This window comes from Embiotoca jacksoni, unplaced genomic scaffold, assembly GCF_022577435.1.
Source record: "Embiotoca jacksoni isolate LCO1_2020_lvr unplaced genomic scaffold, fEmbJac1.0.p SCAF_39, whole genome shotgun sequence".
NCBI lineage: Eukaryota > Metazoa > Chordata > Actinopteri > Embiotocidae > Embiotoca > Embiotoca jacksoni.
Genome location: NW_027185391.1, coordinates 2,875,425 through 2,896,237, shown reverse-complemented (window position 1 = coordinate 2,896,237; position 20,813 = coordinate 2,875,425). Strand labels below are relative to the sequence as shown.

Below are 20,813 nucleotides of genomic sequence, written 5' to 3'. Positions count from 1 at the left end.
GATACTCTGATATGCAGCAGCCCCACACAATGCACTATGAATATTTGATGTATTTTTTTTTTTTATCCTGTGTTTGGTCCGTCTCTATTTGCAGCATAAGATTGTATCCCCCCCCCCCCCCCCCTTTTCCCCCCAAAAATTATTCCAGAGCACATTGCAAGATAATTGTGGTAAGAGCTAAACCTTGGAATATAATGCACAAGACAAAATTCCATTTATATTTCGTATTACTTGATCTTTGTTTCACTTGTAAAGGTTTATGAATCTTATATTCCTGAAGGCCTTTATACTTCACAGCATGATATTTAATCCCACATCTTCTGTGTCAATAACAGATAAGTTAGTAAATCAGGGTTGTGACCAAATGCTGACAACACAAATTATAAAAAAATAAAAATAAAAAAAGGAATAAAATGTATTACCATAAATAATTCACTGGAGAATTGACTGAAAATATTTGGCAAAAAAGATGTTACTAAAGTATTGTTAAATTTCTGTTGATTCAAAAAGGAAATTGAGTGTAATTAAAGCATGTTTTTTTACAGGTTTTATTTATATAAATGTATTATATCCCAAGCTTGAGAATTATCCTGATTTTGTGTTTGTGCTTATGAGCACAAAGAACCTCCTTTCTGTTAGGACAAGGATATCTGATCTGACGGCGCAGCATGAGACACTGGCAGCAATTATTAATATTTTAACATCCAACATAGAAATGAGGGTGAAAGTGATGACATCCAGTAAAAGTACCCACGGGTAATTTATTTCACAATTAATGTGGTATTTGCAATTATCTGGGAATATGTGAATATTTTAATTAAGAAAATAATTGACATGGACTAAAGGGAGTCAATTTAATGGTTAGCCTATTCAATAAATTTGGTCAATGCATTAGTAAATTAACAGTTTTCAATATTGTAATTTATTAAATCCCTTTTTAATGAATACAGTTTGTTTTAATATACTAAAAGGTGTTTGTTTACATTTTCTAAGACAGCTAGGCATCATTTGTTTGTATGCATGGTCTAAAGTCTGAATTTATTCACAGAGCGAACAAATTCAGGGAAGAAAATATTGATGAATCCCAGATTTGTGCGTCAAATGTTCGTGCGTACTGTTTAAGCATAGATTGGTGTGTACGCACTGTTAGTGAAACACTTTTCTACATTTAAATGGACATGATGTCTGAGTAAACATACAAGATGTATGTATTCTAAATGTGAGATGCTAAATGGTCTGTACTTGCATAGGGCTTTATCACCTTCCGGTCTCAAAGCGCTTTAACATGGTTTTTCCATTCACCCATTCACACACTAATGAGACAGATCACCATGCAAGGTGCTGCCGTCAGGAGCACATTCGCACACCGATGGTACACCATCGGGAGCAACTTAGGGTTCAGTGTCTTTCTCAAGGACACTTAGGCATGTGGACAGGAGGAGCTGGGGATTGAACCACCAACCTTCCAATTAGTGTTCAACCCACTCTCCTGTCTGAGCCACAGCCTCCCTGTGAAATAAAGAAAACAGATTAAAATGACAACAAATAGAATAATCTGCGTAGAAGAAGCCATGATTGATCTTTACTCTATGACATACCAGGCATGCAGGTATACATGAGAAAACTGAAACAAGCCTTGTTTTAATGAGCTGTTAAGAGTACCAATGAAATCCTCTCCGACGGCATCGTTGAATGAATTCCAGTGTGCAACGACCACTGAACCTAACCATGAACATACAGTTTATAATGTTGTTTCTGTTGCTCTCCACATGAACATATCCACACAGCAAGTTTATAAACCTCTACTTGTCTTTATAGTCTTGGTCTTTGCGCTGCGTCACAACTGATTCAAACAAACAAACAAAATTAAAAAAGTAAACACTACCTAAGACAATTTGTTTCTACTATCATACTGCATGAAACTCAGCCACCATTGAAACATCCATACAACATATTTCACATTGATGTTTCATATTTCTTTCATATATTCTTGAATTTTTCCAAGCCCTCCACTTGCTTTTGAAGTCATACACCACAATCAGAAGCAGCTCTCAGTTCTGGGCAGCAGGTAGCCGGAACCTGATGCGGTTTGAATTCTCCCAGAATACCTGGCTGTGGCGGCCTCCAGGTGAAATGAGGTGCATAAACTCACCGGGATGAAATCATGGCAGATCAGTCGACATATCACCAGGCTCGAGTGGAATCACTGTTTTATTTATAACATTTTGAGAAATTCTTCATTGCAAGTGGTCTGAATTTCTGCAATAGAAATCATTACATCCACCTCATTTTGAGCTGCTCCAGCATTACATTATTCTGAATGTATTGCATCACTAGTTGCAACAGAGACCTGTAGTTCCTACCCCGCTGTTTGAGAGGCACTGCTGCAGAATACCAGATCTGTTCAAACTCCCATAATGCTTATGCCGCGCTAAACCAGGCCAATCTCCCTTTGATCTGTAAAAAACCTGCCTCTGCCTCTCCCTCATGACCTCAGTGTTTACACTCCGACAGTGAGCGGCTCACTGAACAGCAGTCAAACAGCTCTATAGACAGCAGAATACAATCAAACACCCTCTGCACTGCACTGCCACAGCCCTGGGAGACGCCTATTGTAGCACCAGCCTCTTCTCTCACACATTTATTCATTAAACCTCTGATTTATTTCTTTTGTCATCAGATCAGTTCAGATCTGCTTCATCAGCATTAATTTACCACCCCTGTTTAGCCAAAGACGTACACTCCAAGCTTGATTCAAAATCAGCTAACATTAGATATAAACATCTATACAATACATTTTATCAACAATAATACAATAAGTTTCACTTTAATTAATTATAAATAACTTCAACCAGTGCGGTTAACTAATTATAAACTTATTCCATCGATGTGTGTCTCAGATTCAGAAGATTTTTGTTTTTCTTAGAATTCTTTTTCTTTTTCTCAGACATACAGTTTCAGTCTTAGTTTGAGATGAACTATATATTACAACAGTTGTTGAATACAGAATTTGGTTTTGGTGTTTTTGTCCTCCCAAAGTACGTCCAGTAATTATCCCATTGATTATCTTCCAGCTACATTAGCCACGAGCTCCAGCTCCAGCTCACTCAGAGTGACAAATGACTGAAAGCTCGGAACTAAGAAATAAACATATTCAGGAAGTGATTCAGCTCAGTACATTTCCCAAAAGCCTCCGTTCTTTTAAACAGAACATGATCGAACGATACAACAGTCAGTCCTGTCAGGGTGTGTCCTCTGCACCGGCCGTGCTGGGTCGTAGTTCTGTTTCCAGAGCTGAAGCCTGACAGTATTTCCCTCGTGACTTCTTACAATCTGCCTCTGTATTGTGTTTACCTGCCTGCTTTTTGTAATTTCTCCAACTCTTTGTAAGTAAAGTTCACCTTCGGCCCAATAAGCTGCCTCAGTATCCTGGATCCTCCTTTCTGAATTTTGACAACACCATTTAACCAAACTTATTACAGTGTGACATCACAATGACATGTTAAATACTGTACTGTATGTACAATATCAACATATCTGACTTTATTAAATCAGTGGAATGAAAGGTTGACATTGATCTGATGATGATTGATTGAAAGCAACACTCATATTTCTTACCATTTTGGGCTCATCAGTTTTTCCTTTGAGCCATGCAGTCTATTGATCATTTGCCACTCTTGTGTATTGTTGTATTGTGTATTAGAATAACACAATCATGTTTGTTGCCTTGGATTATGGATTGAAAAACCAATATGAACTGAGTCTGAACCCATACAAAGAGAAGAGAGATCAGTGATCAACTCTTTCCCTCCAGTGAAAGGATTTTTCTCGTGTTTGGCAGCAGTGTAGTCCTCAGAAAAACCTGCAGAGAGCTGAGAGACGTTAGCAGGAGACTTACTTAACATCACTTCAGGGGAGCAGAGAAACATGGCGTCACACATCTGTATGTGATTGTACCTGCCACTGTCCACCTGGGCAATGGTGTGAAAAACAGACTACAGTTGAGGTCTGAATTTTCTGCTTTTCACAAATAGCATATGTCTGTGTAAAAGATGTGTATCTGCTGCCTTTCCTTCAGTTCACTTCTAAAGGGGCATTTCTAGGTAATCAACCTTGCACAAGCGTATGGCTGCTGATGTGGCTACAGTTTAATGTTAAGTGTAGTTGCATTGACATAATGAATTTGACAATTTATCACTTTTCAGAGAAGGTTTGACTGTTTCACTCTTAATTCCTGTTCAATCGCCAAACATTTATCCACCGTCAATGTCCTTCCAATGAAATCTTTCCTCATCACAGAAAGGCTGTTAACTCGAAAAACAATATCGATTTCAGTGACATATACAAGTAATATGGAGACGACTGCAGGAGTATGTCTAAAGAAGGGCTACCATTAGATATTTTAACAAATAAGTAAATAGAATCATAGGAATTAGGAATTAAGGAAAAAATGTAGTTGACAGTATAGTTATATAGTATATATAACACAGTGGCTGTGAAAACCCTCATACTTACATACAGTCGTTCAAAATGCTTGATATGGTCAGAGATCAAACATGGTTGAAGCTTCTGTCATTTTAATTGTCAAAGGAGACACCATTTGAACTTATTTTATTTTTTTCACTGTCTAAACATTTGTCTTAGCTGAAACCAAGTAATTTCAATAATATGAAATGTTTATTGTGGAGTAAATAATACATAATTATAGTTGCAGTGTTGCTCAATTACCTCTAATAAAACATACTGAATGCATTTCCTTCACCAGAGATCATTTAAAAAGCAATTTTTTTTTTTTGAGTAATTTGGAACCTCCATTGTTAACATTCATATTAGTTATCAGTCATCTTCTTTCCTGCCTTTTTGACCCATTACAAAACGTTTTACTTCTTTGAACAAATGATGAGTGAATCGTCCTGTCTGAATGTGCATGTGAATACAAACAAAACAGGAGCCTGCCCATAAAAACATTGCTTCATATTGTTACTGCACAGGAGGCCTTTCATTTGTTTTCTTTTAAAATTGTTTGTTAAAAGGTCCTAAAGAAAAGTCTACCTCAGATTTATTGCGTGTTCTTAAACTGCAGATTCTTTACACGTTTGTTTTTAGGTGATGGATCCTGTTGTCTTTGTAAATTGAACGCACATGTCGGTAAATGCACTTTAAATCTTCAGAAAATAGATCCAGACTTTGGGGCTTTGAGCACATGGATTCAGAGAAATTAACTGAGAAATAGAAGTTAGAGAAAAATAAATAATGCGAAAATCGAATGATGGTGGAGCACCAGACTCCAAGAGGGGAAAAAAACTAAATATTTTTCAAGTGGAAGACTGCTGCGGCAAAGGAGAAGGAATTTAGTAGCATCATTAGGCTCAGGATGTAAATTTAAACAGATGCATACGTTCAGGGGAAGAGTGCACAACTGATGAATTTAAAAAAATAGAAGTGAGATGCAGATCAGTCGAGGCTTTTTGCCCGGAGTTACCTGAGATGGATCAGTGCATCGGGGTCGTTAGTGGTGAGACAGCAATCGCATGTCCATGTGTTTAATAAGTACATAGTTTGTATTCAACATTTAAACATTTGCTTTTGCAGTAGGCTATAATGGAGCAGCTAAACCGTCCTGCAGCAGGAACCCAGATCCCGTTTAATGTCTGTTCTTAGAGGCAGCCTCAACACGGGCCACAATCTTAAAAAAACTAATCTAGAAACAAAATATAAAAATAAAATAAACTGAAACCTGTTTTCTTTTTTCTTTTTTTTTATCATCATCTTTCTGTATTGACAGTTAAAGTCAAATTAATTTTAAAAGCGTTTATTTACAAACAAGCAGTCAAATTTGGACACCAAGTCTGTTGTGCAGCTTCGGGGAGTGTTAGCATCGTGTTTACTGAAGATCATTACTGCTTTGCTAAATATCAAAAATTTGACTTATACAAATAATATCAATGTATTTCAAATTCTATAAACAACTGTGTAATTAAAGAGAACGCAATAAGCAGTTACTTTGTACAAATTTGCCAGCACTGTGCATAAGTGTGCTCTTAAGAACGCGTAGATTCTGTTCTTAGCTAAGAACAAATATCAAATAAGAAAACATTGCTGAATGGCAGAACGTGTGTGAGGGGTTTTAGGAAAGCTCAGTGAACGAGGAGCATTGAGTGCAGGTGTGTTGCTGTCAGGAAAAACACAGCTGGAACATGAAAGGCTGGAGAGTGAAGGACACGAGTCTGTTCCACCCATCGCTCCCTCTCCGCCCTGAGCTCTGCCTTTTGTAAGTGCTCATCGTTGGCTGGAGATTTGAGTTTTGTGCTTGTGGCTGAGGTAGGCCTTTTAGATGTGCACAGTGCAGCGCTGCACTTTAGAAATGCTCTCCGCTGGGGCTTTTTCTGATGTGGCGTTTTTTTTTTTTATTCTGCTTTAGGTGGGCCACGCTTGATGGGTCTGCTATCAGCTCTGTGCAGGCCTGCACATGAGGCCTTTGATTCGCCATTCAAAAACACATGCATATAAACAAGTACACCTTGCAGAGCCCAGTGCAGGTACTCCCACCTTGATACACAGTGTCCTTGTTCGTGCCATTCACTTCTCAGAAAAACCCTCCTTCTCCTCAAGCTTTACACAGAAAGGATTCTCATATACTGTATGAATACAAACTAAAATAATGGATTTAGTTTTTCTGTGTGTCTCTGTGACAGAAGGATCATTGATGCCACAAGGAAAGGTAACACTTAATTGAACACAAGAGAAACAGTTGGAGGGGTGCCGCTGTCAGAAGTCAGGACTGAAATGATAGCAGAGTGTTAATAAAGCTACCTGCAGGCGCCTTTGTGCTCCAAGTTGTTCAATCGATTCAAACTAGTCTTGTGTTAACATCTTATTGACAGAGAGAGAAAGATGTGGCAGCTCTTCTCACCTCACAGAGAAGAAACATGGACGTCTCTCTGTAAAAGCTTAAGCACTGTTGTGGGATTAATTTGGAGGATCTGAATGGCTTTAAAAAAAATAAAAAAAAACTCCAGTAAATACATTTCTGGTGAAGTGTTTGAAGCAAACAGAAGTCTGAGAAAGGATCAAAGAAAAACTAAATTATAATTAATGATTCAATAATTGCAGTGGAAGTAAAACTACTGTTTGTATTTGCAGCTCTTCATTTTCCAAAAACATCTGTTGTGGAATTACATTGACAGGTATTACTTGTTGAACATCATGTAGACTGCCTCATAAGTTATTTTCTACTCTGATATATATTATGAGATTAGTGCATCACAAAAATCCAAGACAACTCAAAGCACAAGTCTTTAATATTACATCATTCGGTAAAACACAACACAGCACAAGAAATCAGGAGAAAACTGATGGTTTCATTTTAAAGGTACTGTGGATTAAAGGTGCAGTGTTTAATTTAAACCTTCCAGCTTTTCAACCTTTTCATGTTTACATTTCGGCAAATGTTCACCATGTAAAACCCGCTTATGTAAACAGACAGAAAACAGTCAGGTGGATTACTGCATTGAATCTTAAGTTTGAATAAGGTAACAATAACAGAACCACAAAGTTATTAAATTATTTTTTTAAGCAGACCAGAGCACCGAGCCAATCAGCTGACCAGAAAGGTTTGTCAAAGTGGCTCTGGTCGTAACAACTTAGTGATAAGTTGATGATAGTTCATTACAGTTACTCCTTTAATAAGTAATTTTTAGATAAAAGACTGTAACTTGTAGTTAATGTCATTAAATATCATTATTAATAGTCTATTAGTTAAACCTCCACGTCTGCAGTCTACCAGCTGATCCATTTATAACTCCTGGCTACCGGTTGGTGATGAACCCTGAATCTCATTGATTTATAATGACTGCAATGATTCTGCCACATTAGGTAAAGAGGTACCAGAGCCGGCACTGGCCTCCCTGGGGCCCGAAGCCAAATTCTTCTAAGGGGCCGTCCTACCAGAACCAGGAGCCCTGTAAACCATTTGTGCAAAGGCAATTTAAACGGGCTTCCCCAGTTTTCCTTTTCTACGTTTTTAAATATATAAAAACTATTTATGCGATGTCTTGGCTGAATACTTGTAGGTTCATATTTACTCTGATATCACCATCCATATTGCCCAGTATGCCCAGCTAATAAACATTTCAAATCATTATTTGTCATTAGTTAGTTTTAATCCATTGTATTGCATTTTGAATTAGTCAGGTGTTGTAACTAAAACCTTGACTGAGAGAGCAGATAACCGCTGTCCTCTTTTAAGATGTGCCGATGGGGGGTGCCATCACACCCACATACTGTCTCAACGGTCCCCGCAGAGGTCACTGCTGCAGTTATGAGAGTTTCATTTAGTGCACTGCTGCATGTGCATATAAATGCATGTTCACACACAAACTGGTTATCTTTTCCACTTTGAGCTGCAGGCTTTTTCGCCGTTCATCGATTACAACAAGTATTTATATTTCATTCTCAACTTTTTCAGGCCTTGTTTCAGATTTAGGTTCTCCTGTTTGAGTTCACACTACCTCTCATCTGCCAATCAAATCAGGGTTCTTGCTCGAGGCATCAAAGCAGATGGGCCATGGTGTTGGAGATCGAAGAGATATTTCATTCAGGAACCAGAGGTATAAAACTGTGAGCAGTAGGCAGCCCTGTTGATAGTCCTATCAGCATTCAGCATGGAGTGGACCTGGATGTGACTTGGTTTGAGGTCATGGGAACATTTTCTTTACTGCCGTCAGTTATAATCTACATAAAAACCTGTGATTGGTTTGATGGTTGTGCTTAAAATCAAAATAACAGCTTGACAGCATCGGTGTTGAGTTCTGTTGGGAGGTTTCCACTGCCTACTTTAAATTTAGTTTTATTGTGCAGTTTAAAACATTTGATAGAAAAGTAATCAAAAAGTATTGAAATTTAACAAATTACATTACTTTAATAGAGTAATTAAAATAGTTCCGTTACTTATTACATTTTAACAGAGTAACTAGTCTGTAACCTAGCAACTGGACAAAATACAGACAGACCAGCAGATGCACAGCTGGGCTAAAGACAGACTAAAGAGAGCTGAACTTTAAGCTAGCATTTCTATCTATTATTACAATATTTGCTGGGCATCAAACTTGAAAATATGAGAAGAAAAGTTTACCCGATTGCTGTGATAGTGTTTTTCTGTCTTTCCATGACCAGAAGGATCGTCTGTCTTCATATTATCATCATCATTATTAAGACCATGGTGATGTAACTCCATCTGGGCCAGTCAACATGAAGAAAACAACTGCTCTCTCTGCTCGGTTTAGATTCACAATCATCTGTCTGACTACATAGTCCACTATAGTGGACAATCTGAACACTGCAACAAACTAAATATACCATGGATATGAGGACAGTGAGGAACAGGTAAAACTCGGAGTGGGGCAGACAATCATACAAGGGCAGGGAGTGAAGAAGACCTAAACACAGAGACACAGAGTTTAACGGGAAACACACAACTCAGACTGAACTAAAGGTTATAAAACTGAACTGAAATCTAAACCATGACTCTCAGGTACAGTATAGTTATGAGATCTTCTTGTCAAAGATTCATCTGGTGCAAAACTAGACCTGAATAACATGTAATCTGCCTCATTTTGTCTGATGGTGTTGAATCCGCCAGATGTATAAATAGCTTTTTTGGAAATGCAGTTATCAGTGTTTGGTATTCGCTGATAACAGTTATCGTCTCAGCATCCTCAGTATGGTTCCTGGATTATTTAACCATCTTCATGTTTCCCAGTTCTGCTTCATATGGAAATCTAGTCTGATTTCTTCATATGATTCCATGGAAAAAAAAAAACTATATAATTGATTTCCCTCTATGTAATTTATTCTCTGCAGCATCATTTCAATGACAAACAGGCTCGAGACTGTGAATTCCTTTCTGTTTTTGTTCTTGCATACAATACATTACAGCGCGCCGGAATATATTTTTAATTTACACCTTCACCTTACATCCTCATCGTTTGTCTCTGTTTTTTTTTTTTTTTTTTTTTTTCAGCTTGCACAGTGATTTTAATTTTTTTTTTCACTCCTCTTTCAGGCATATTGCATTAAACCAATTTTTTGACAGGCGTGACGGGATTGTGGTGATAATAAAACAGCAATAGACAAAGTGAACGTTAAAACAGGGTAAGTGCAGCCCCATAAACTCACTGGATGTTCTATAAAGAATAAAGAGGATTGTATCCCATTGGAAGGGTAGACAATGTTGAAGTAAATACAGTTCTATTTATATATGTAAATGTATATAAATGATTATCAGCCCTGCAGTCATGCAATCACTGACACTCACACAGAAATATTCTCATTACATCCACAGAGCTCTGTGAGCTCCTCCAGTAGAGCAGCTGAGAGATTAGTGCAAGTTAAATAAAGGGACAGCTTTTTTCACTAGTTTCCATTCAGACAACCAATTTCAACACGCAACCTAAGTGTTCTACCAATTCAGTCAACATAGTACTGTACAGTAGACGAGATAGGACAACTCCCTTCAATACACTGACACATCACTCCCGTCAATACAAAGACACATCACTCCCTTCAATACACCGATACATCACTCCCGTCAATACAAAGATACATCACTCCCTTCAATACACCGATACATCACTCCCGTCAATACAAAGATACATCACTCCCTTCAATACACCGATACATCACTCCCTTCAATACAAAGAAACAGTGCATCCGGAAAGTATTCACCACGATTCACTTTTTCCACATTTTGTTATATTACAGCCTTATTCCAAAATGGATTACGTTCATTTTTTCCCTCAAAATTCTACACACAATACCCCATAATGACAATGTGAAATAAAAATATTTGAAATTTGTGCAAATCTATTAAAAATCAAAAACGAAAAAAATCACACGTACACGTATTCACAGCCTTTGCCATTATACTCAAAATTGAGCTCAGGTGCATCCTGTTTCCACTGATCATCCTTGAGATGTTTCTACAACTTGATTGGAGTCCACCTGTGGTAAATTCAGTTGATTGGACATGATTTGGAAAGACACACACCATCTAAATTAGGTCCCACAGTTGACAGTGCATGTCAGAGCACAAACCGAGCCATGAAGTCCAAAGAATTGTCTGTAGACCTCCGAGACAGGATTGTATCGAGGCACAGATCTGGGGAAGGGTACAGAAACATTTCTGCAGCATTGAAGGTCCCAATGAGCACAGTGGCCTCCATCATCTGTAAATGGAAGAAGTTTGGAACCACCAGGACTCTTCCTAGAGTTGGCCACCCGGCCAAACTGAGCGATCGGGGGAGAAGGGCCTTAGTCAGGGAGGTGACCAAGAACCCGATGGTCACTCTGACAGAGCTCCAACGTTGCTCTGTGAAGAGAGGAGAACCTTCCAGAAGGACAACCATCTCTCCACCAAGCAGGCCTGTATGGTAGAGTGGCCAGACGGAAGCCACTCCTCAGTAAAAGGCACATGACAGCCCACCTGGAGTTTACCAAAAGGCACCTGAAGGACTGTCAGACCATGAGAAACTAAATTCTCTGGTCTGATGAAACAAAGATTGAACTCTTTGGCCTGAATGCCAAGCGTCACGTTTGGAGGAAACCAGGCACCGCTCATCACTTGACCAATACCATCTCTACGGTGAAGCATGGTGGTGGCAGCATCATGCTGTGGGGATGTTTTTCAGCGGCAGGAACTGGGAGACCAGTCAGGATGGAGGGAAAGATGAATGCAGCAATGTACAGAGACATCATTGATGAAAACCTTCTTCCAACAGGACAACGACCCGAAGCACACAGCCAAGATAACAAAGGAATGGCTTCGGGACAACTCTGTGAATGTCTTTGAGAGGCCCAGGCAGAGCCCAGACTTGAACCCGATTGAACATCTCTGGAGAGATCTGAAAATGTCTGTGCACTGACGCTCCCCATCCAACCTGATGGAGCTTGAGAGGTCCTGCAAAGAAGAATGGGAGAAACTGCCCAAGAATAGGTGTGCCACGCTTATAGCATCATACTCAAAAAGACTTGAGGCTGTAAGTTCTGCCAAAGGTGCTTCAACAAAGTATTGAGCAAAGGCTGTGAATACTTGTGTACGTGTGATTTTTTTCATTTTTGATTTTTAATAGATTTGCAAAAATTAAAAAAAAAATATTTCACATTGTCATTATGGGGGTATTGCGTGTAGAATGTTGAGGGAAAAAATGAATTTAATCCATTTTGGAATGAGGCTGTAACATAACAAAATGTGTAAAACGTGAAGCGCTGTGAATACTTTCCGAATGCACTGTAGCTCACAATGGGCACTTATGTCCTGAAAATACAGTTATATGAGAGAGTTTGAAATTAATTCTTGTCTTTTTAAATGTCCTTCATCATTTGTGGAACCATGCAGGGTTCCTCTTGAGCATGGAGGGCCGATTTTACAAGCTCTCCAGGTTTGACCTTCAGAGGTCCACTCCTCTGTTCAGGCAACGTTCTACCCATCTGCATTCAAACTGTCCATGAAATAATGATTACCTCGGTGTCCTCAGGGAAAAAAATAATAAAACAGAGAGAAAACATTCCTGTCTGGTCACTGTGACACAATGTTCAATTTCCTTTTAAAGAGCCAGACTAATCTCAGCTTGTGTGGCAGAGGATAGGAGGAGGCTCAAGGACAAGGCTGTGGAAACAGGCAGGATAATTTCTGCACTTATTCCTTTATGCACAAGGAGAAGGCCACGTTCACCTCATGCTCTCTCTATTGCGACTCCACTTATTTGTACGCAGAGTGGAAAACAGTTTGTTCTACAGCCGAAAACCCACAAGTCGAAAATCTTTCAAAACTGTAAATAGGGAAACCTCTTAGGTCAGAATATTAGGATTATTATAAACAATTTTGCTATATGAAATAATGCCAAAATGTCATTGGAATTTACAATTACATTTACTGTAGTGCTTTTCTTCCTTGTGTAATGTATGCCATATTAAAGCATATTCCTCTTTGTGTTGAACAGAGAATCTTATTCCATGGTAGCATAATGGCCAGCTCAAGCAGTACTCTGACATTTGGGAATTTTTCTGACCTTGAAATTCTCTTTGTCTGCCCATGTGGTATGTTGGTACCTGATCCATTGTGCACTGAGTTTTTTTTAAATAACTCAGCACAAATAAAGTAGTTGGAATAATTGGAGGAAATCTGCATTAAAAAAAAAACCTTTGACATACATTTTCTTTTATTCAGAAATTATTATGTGTGATTCTTAGAGAATCTTTTGTCAGCCCACAGCTTTCTTATTCCGCATGAAAAGTCTCTGTAATGGGCTGAAGCCAGCAGGGGAAACATATGTTATAAAATCTGCAGCATCTGATTTGAGAGGTGCCTTGCCAGAGTGCATTGTCATTACCATGGCTGTCCACAGTATTTACCTTCATTAAATCACATGCTAATGACACCAGGCTCAATAATCACACACACCTCTCACAGACCAGTCTCAGCATTCTGCCTCTTTATGTGAAAGACATTAAAAATTATTTCTTTTCAGATTTTTACTTTTTGCAACCGTGTTTCATGTTTTATTCTTTAAATGTAAGTCAGTCAACTTCACTCTGTCTTTCTGCACTTTGTGCTGCAGCATATTTATGAACCCTTAAAGTGCATGTCCATACAATACATACCTCTTTGCACTTGTAAGGCCCAACATCTCTATCCTTTGTCTTTTTCAGTGAAACTGGACATTTTGGACAACAAATGATTTTTGTATAGTACATCAGCAAAAAGCTAAACTGGGAAACACTTTTATCTGTCATACCATTCTATGAACCTAAATAACAAAGTGTTAATACTTTTCATAAAAGCAATGTGTGCCAGAGCTTTTTATTTTAGAATGACCTCAAGTATGCGCTTCACTGCTCTCTGCATAATGCTGAATATTATTTGTAAAATGTGCAGCACATCAGTCAGATGAGATTGGTGTTATCAGCCTCTTGCCTCAGTAGTCAAAGGGCCAAGGATTACTCAGTCTGTTGTTTTCCACTACAACCCCTTGTCCCGTCAAAGGTGTCCAAACTAAAGACCAAGGCAGCAAAAGATCAAAAACACTAAATCAGTTTAGAGCATTTTTTTAAGAAGCATATACACCCTCTTAAATTTCGACACGGTTCACAAAGTAACTCTTCAGAATGAGTGCATGTTGCATCTCTCTGTCCGTGCTGCTGAACCTGGTGCTGAGCACATGCTTTAACAACATCTACAGGTACCTATATACTGTCAGTGCTATATACTCAATACATATCAAAATGTGAGGACTCACAAAGACATGTTCTGTATGAAGATTTGTTCAGTTTGAAAATGTAGCTAATGTGCAGTGCTAGTCTGCAGCGTTCACCTGCTGTCCTTTCTAATTCATGTTCCTGGGTGGAAGTCAGTTAAAGATCATCAATTTCAGCTGATTTACCTGCTGCTGGAGGGCACACAATACTCTGAAACTCACAGCAGACCTAAAATTTTGCAGCGGCAGTTCCATGAGATTTCATTAATGTACAGCTCATCCATGGCGAATATAATTCTGTTCCTTTCTGTTGTTTTCAGGGTTTTTGAAAGTAATTCAAATTTGGCTGATTCTGGCTTTCAAAAAAAATATATATATAATGATGGCAATTTGAATGATTTTTATTGAGTATGGTAAATTCAATAAAGCTAAATATGGTAAATAATGGATTAAGCGGTTCAAATTTATATCCTTATGAAAAATGCTATAATGGGAAGACATACAGTGAGAAAATATAATCACTACAATTAAAGGTAACTATGTTGCTATTAAAGTGGATGAGTGGACAATGCTTGCAGATAGTGAATATAGTTTTATATCTGTCTGGTCATTAATGCAGAGTGCTTAATGACTCTTTGAACTGAAACACTGGCGTGTCTCCCACTGAGGCTCTGAGAAGGTTTCCATGCTGAAGAAACAGGAACATGGGCGCAATCTATTGCATCATTCACTCTCAGGAAAATGATGAAATAATTCCAGAGCTTAATATGCAACAGTGGAGTTTATTCATTATTGATGCTACTTATGAGTTGATGGAAGGCCTTTCTTATTGCTGGAGGAGAAGTGACCTGGAAATATTCCATTTATTATTGTATTTCTGATAAGATACTCCAATCGGCCACAACATTAAAACTGCCTTCCTAATATTGTGTAGGTCCCCCTTACGCCTCCAAAACAGCTCTGACCCGTTGAGGTGTGGACTCCACAAGGCCTCTGAAGATGTCCTGTGGCATCAGGCACCAAGACATTAGCAGCAGATCCTTTCAGGCCTCTTAGTGGAGCCTCCGTGGATCAGACTTTTTCTCCCCAGCACATTCTGCAGATGCTTGATCAGACTGAGACCTGGTGAATTTGGAAGCTAAGTCAAGACCTTGACGTCTTTCCTGACATTTCCGAATGCAACTCTTTGCATTTTGTCGGGATGCATCATCCTGTTAAAAGACACCACTGTGTGTACACGGTCTGCAACCATGTTTATGTTGGTGGTACATGTCAAAGTAACTTCCACATGAATGCCAGGACCCAAGGTTTCCCATCAGAACATTTCCCATCCAGCCATCTCAACATTGTTACTTTGACAAAGACCAAGATACTTATGCTTGCCTGTTTTTCCTGCTTCCAGCACATCAACTTTAGGTGCTGATTGTTGACTTTCTGCCTGATAGATCCCACCTCTCTGAGCTTACATTGATAAAACAAGCTTTTTTTGTAAACCGCTTAAAAAATTTTGAGAAGTGGTTTGAGATACCTGATAATTCACACTTCAGATAATCATAACAGGAGGTCTGTGGTCAGGTGTGTACAGGTGTGTCTTGATGTCTCAGTTCAGCTGCTATGTTCTGTGCCTTCAAAGAATGTTCAGAATCAGAATGTTACATTTAATGAGAGAAAGACGAGCCGAACCACACAAGCAAAGACGTTTCTTAAAAACTCAGGGACTTCAATGCTGCTACACAAACAAAATAAAAAAAACTCAGGGGGTCAAGCACTTTTAACTCAACGCTGGCTGGTGTGGTATGCAAGAGGACGATGGAGCAAGTAAAAGCTTCCTCTGGAACAGAGCAGGAACAAAACCTTTATGAAAAAAAAATGTTACTCAACTAGGAGGACGGACTGGTTTCAGTGTGTGATTAATCCACATTCAGTGCTCTAGTGAGCATTTCTAGCAGCAGGAAGGTGTATCTGAGACTAATGAACTGCACTGTGTATGTTCATAGTAATGAAGGACCACGCAACCCTCAGAGCAACGTAGAGCAGGCTTTCATTAAATACACGATAACTAAAATGGAGATATGTCTGAATACTGAAGATACGATGAGGTTATAACCATCTGTGTCTATTTAGTAGTATAACTGGAAGGTGCTATAAATGTAGTTTTCCTGCAAAGTGAAGCGCTGCCTGTTATTTTTTTAATTTTTAATTTTCTTCTTGGCTGTGGTCTGTATTTCCATGACACATTTTAGACAGTTAGTGAGGAACAGGAAAAAAAAAAGTATTTTTATCATCTGTGGCCTTTACTGACAGGCTGTGAGACGCCTCCGTCTGTCTGTTCTCTCTCCACTGTGACCCACTTCTCCTGCTGGAACAGATGTTCCCTCGACTCCATCAATTACTCACCTCCCTCTTAATTACTGCCGTTAATTAGCAAACACACACACTCAGACACACACGTCTCCTCACAGGAAACACACCAATTACACATTTTCATTTCCATGATAGTGGCAATGGTACTGCTCGAATTTCTAAAACACAACTTGATGCATGTTCAGTCATTTATAGAGTTGTCATTTTAGATGAAGGGAGAAAATGTAATGTTTTGGAGGAGGGACCCAATTAGGGGTAAATAATCTTTCTTTTTTTTTTTTTTGTCGGGTCTGGGTTTCTGTCTGTGTTTGCTCTGAGGAAAAGAGTCTCAGAGGAAAACAGGAGACGCCACAGAAATACATACAATCGCTACAAGATTCAACACGATTTTGCATTTCACTAGATCTCCTCCTCATTTCTCCACTGCTCCCTGTCTTCTCCTTTGTGTTGCTGAGTTTGTTTTCCCGCACACGCTCGCACAACACACACACACATAGACTTTGATCCATTAGTCAACGCCTTATCCCAGGGTTCCATCTGTCCCTGTTTTGCTCTCATCCTCCATGCCGTACCCCAAAGTTGTCAGCTTATATTTAATGAGGGAGTGTCAGTTGAATTATTCAGCTGTCATTTGTTTCTTTTATAAAGTAAATGGATGTCAGAGAGGCTTTTCTCTTAACACCACAGCGCTCAGTGTTCTCTCTTCTCTGCTGCGTCGCTGCATGAGATAAGAGGTTTCTTATGATGATCTATTTATTCAGCATGGAAATGTGTAAGTTACTTGATGGAATGTATTTCAACAGAGAGCTTTTAGCTGGTGTGACATACCCTGGGCCTGCCACAGTTTTGTTTTACTATGTCCACTAATTTTATATTGAAGCAAAACAAATGCAGGAAATGGAGTCGACAATTTCAGAAGAGTCCAGGATGGTGTAGTATAGACATACATGTCAGCCGCAATTATTTCCCTATTGTATGCAGCAATCTTAACTTAATCAATCAGCTTCCAAAACTGCTGCTGTTGCTTATAATAGATTTTACTGTTGGAACTTGTTGACATGTCTCAATTTCCTGGAGTTGAATTTACTGCAGCCAGCAATTACCATTTGAAAGTGTATTGCAATATATTATGTTGACAGATTAATAACTCTTTCTTCATATGTGGGTTCACCCCTCATGACCATGTTTGCGAGGTACAGTTCTATAGAAGCTGGACTGGTGCCAGGTAAAATTGGATTACATCTCCCATTGTTGCCTCAAGTGTTTTATTATCCCTTGCTGAAGGCATAATGTGATTACTTGGTGATGCCCTTTGTTCTCAGCACTATTATCCTGATGCTGTGTCCATGAGTTCATTAATGGCACATTATGACTTGTTATACACAGGCGCGCTGCTGAGCTCGTACAATATGAGTACGTGGACTGCAAGTAAAGTTTCACTTGAAACAAGCGCACTGTAATTGAATAATGGACTGTGCAGTATATTATATAGGGAGCGGATTTAAGTGAGAACATTCATCAATTCCTCCTTTATTTCACATTTTATATTAACTACCTACCAATGGCAAGAGTCACAGTATGTAGAGCGAGGATGACTATCGAATTATACTATCTATCTATCTATCGATCGATCGATCGATCGATCGATCGATCGATCTATCTATCTATCTATCTATCTATCTATCTATCTATCTATCTATCTATCTATCTATCTATCTATCTATCTATCTATCTATCTATCTATCCATCCATCCATCCATCCATCCATCCATCCATCCATCCATCCATCCATCCATCCATCCATCCATCCATCCATCTGTCTATCTGTCTATCTGTCTATCTGTCTATCTATCGAGAGATAGAAAGAGACTATTGTAGCTGTAATAAATAAATGTATTAACAATTAAATACACACCTATGGTCTTTGGTAACCAGGGACTAGGACTCAGGTAGTCCTCTAACGGCTTGTTATTGGTAATGTGTTGGTGTCATCGTACTTTTTATTTGAATAACTATAGACCAAATGATGAAGAAGCCTGTAATAATAGCTTATTGTCACAATAACACATTGAAGCTGCAGGTGCTTGAAGGTTTAGTTCAAAGTAGCTTTTCCTTTTATCTTGGAACGTTTTGATGCCAACACCCTGCAGATTAAAATGTACCTGAGGCTGCTGCTGCCGATGAGTAATTCAATTTTATACCCTTCATGAATCAGATGATTTAAAAGCAGAAGCAGAGCATGACAATAACAAAGCCATTCAGAGCACTAAGCGCTAAGTCAAAATAACCCTAATTATAAGGCAGTTACCTCAACTGCCTTGATCTTTAAGTACACATGTATTTTTCCAACCTGGGAAACCAGAACATCTCATCAAAACATTGGCCTTCAGCATCTATTACTCACCAGATGTTAGTTGGCCAATGGCAGATTAAAATAAACAATATCCTCCTCTTCCGTTATGTGTTACCTTTTTCCAAATTACATTGGGACCCAACAACAACCTTCAAGCTCGCAGCTACAAGCTGAACATGGCTTAGCTCCGCCCAAGGCAATTGTGATTGGTTTAAAAATAATCCATAGAACGGGAAGAAATCGCAGTGAAGAAACATCTACTCAACCCAGCGTGCTAATTAGCTAGTCCTCTCTTGTAATACAGTGGTACAAAGTGTTGTACCACAAGATGGGATAGTGAGTCTCCGTAACGTCCAGTCCGCTTTCAGCTAAACAAAGAGGAAGAAGACATCGCATTGTAACCCATTGTAATGATGAATGGTAGATTCATCATTATGATGGCTTATACTTTTGTGAAACAGAAGGTGAAGAGGAATGAATGTTGGTGTTGCTTTCTTCTGAACGTTCTGAACGTCGGCCGTGCTGGGAGAAGTCAGATCTGTTGGTTGGCAGTGGGTCCTTTCTCTGTGAATGCACGGCGAGCGATCCTTAACACAGTAAATCGCTGAATAACTCACATTATTAATGCATTTAGTGGGATGTTTGTTGATACACAGTTCAGAGCCGTTAAAATAGCTGTAGGCCATGTGACGAGCTCAAATAGCTTGTTATCAAGATATGTACCAAACGGAGGAAACTTTATGTAACAAACAAACCAAGCTTACTGACCTTGTTCAGTGAACTGAAAACAAACTTTTAGTGCAGCTAATGACAATATACCTGTACCGAAAAACACTCTAAATGATGTCAATATATGGTTTCACTGTGGCTGTTTTCCTGCTATTATATCTCCCCATCTACAACATAAACTATAGGCTTAACTGATAGCCAACTACTAATGGTAGGGAAGGAATTTGTCAAACCAAGTAGACTGCCTGGAAGATTCAATGACTCACTTCCACCCTCTAATGTACAAAGTAGTATTACGAGATAGAGAGATAGATTCTTTCACGTTTCACCTTTAAAGAAATACATACAAACCTGAGCATTTATAACCTTTAACAGAAAGCTATTCTTTATGGGTGCAGCTAGAAGATTATCCAGTGTTGACAGCGCAGTGGAGATAGGTCTGGCTATGCAACACGAGCCGTTAGCTGCTGTGGCCATGGCTGGAGAAAAGGAACCTGGTGCCAGAAGGTCCAAATGCTAAAAGTGTCCAGAATCCGAACCGCTTCAAAGAAAAAAAAACTCTGCTAGTCTCCACAAAATGCTGAACATGTCTCATCTGTCTATTCATGTTTGAGTGCAAAACAACCATTTAGCATGACTTTTGTGATTATTGTACTGACTAATTTGGGTTAGGTAGATGTCTCCCTATTATAAGTTATAACACGCTGTGTGGAGGATTAGACAGTAGAAAATGAAATATATAATTCGAGACAATCATTGATCAATTTAAAATAAATGCATTTTTGGACACTGAAAAGGAACAAAACAAAAATTACAAATAATTTTGCAATTGTTGAACTATGCTCTGAACAGGTTTCAAGACATATCATTTTTATCATGTCTTGATATAGACCTCCACATGATGTGTTTAATGTAGAAGCGTTGACCCATTCAACATACCTTTGCTGTGCTGTATTTTACGTGAAGCCTACAATTTACATTGTAGTTATAAAACATATTCAGATTACATGTAGGCCAACATTTTTCACTTCATTTTTGTCAATAGTCTGACACCCAGTTTTTATGTTCACATAATATGAACATGCTGTTAACTGACACGTGTGTCCTGTCAGTGG

The 20,813-nt window shown here is 38.8% G+C and overlaps 1 protein-coding gene across 1 annotated transcript in view; it reads left to right on the top strand.

The window, feature by feature from the left end:
- Nucleotides 1-20,813, top strand: part of sez6b (seizure related 6 homolog b) — a 205,153-nt gene that overhangs the window by 100,793 nt on the left and 83,547 nt on the right. The gene's annotated exons all lie outside the window — the stretch shown is intronic.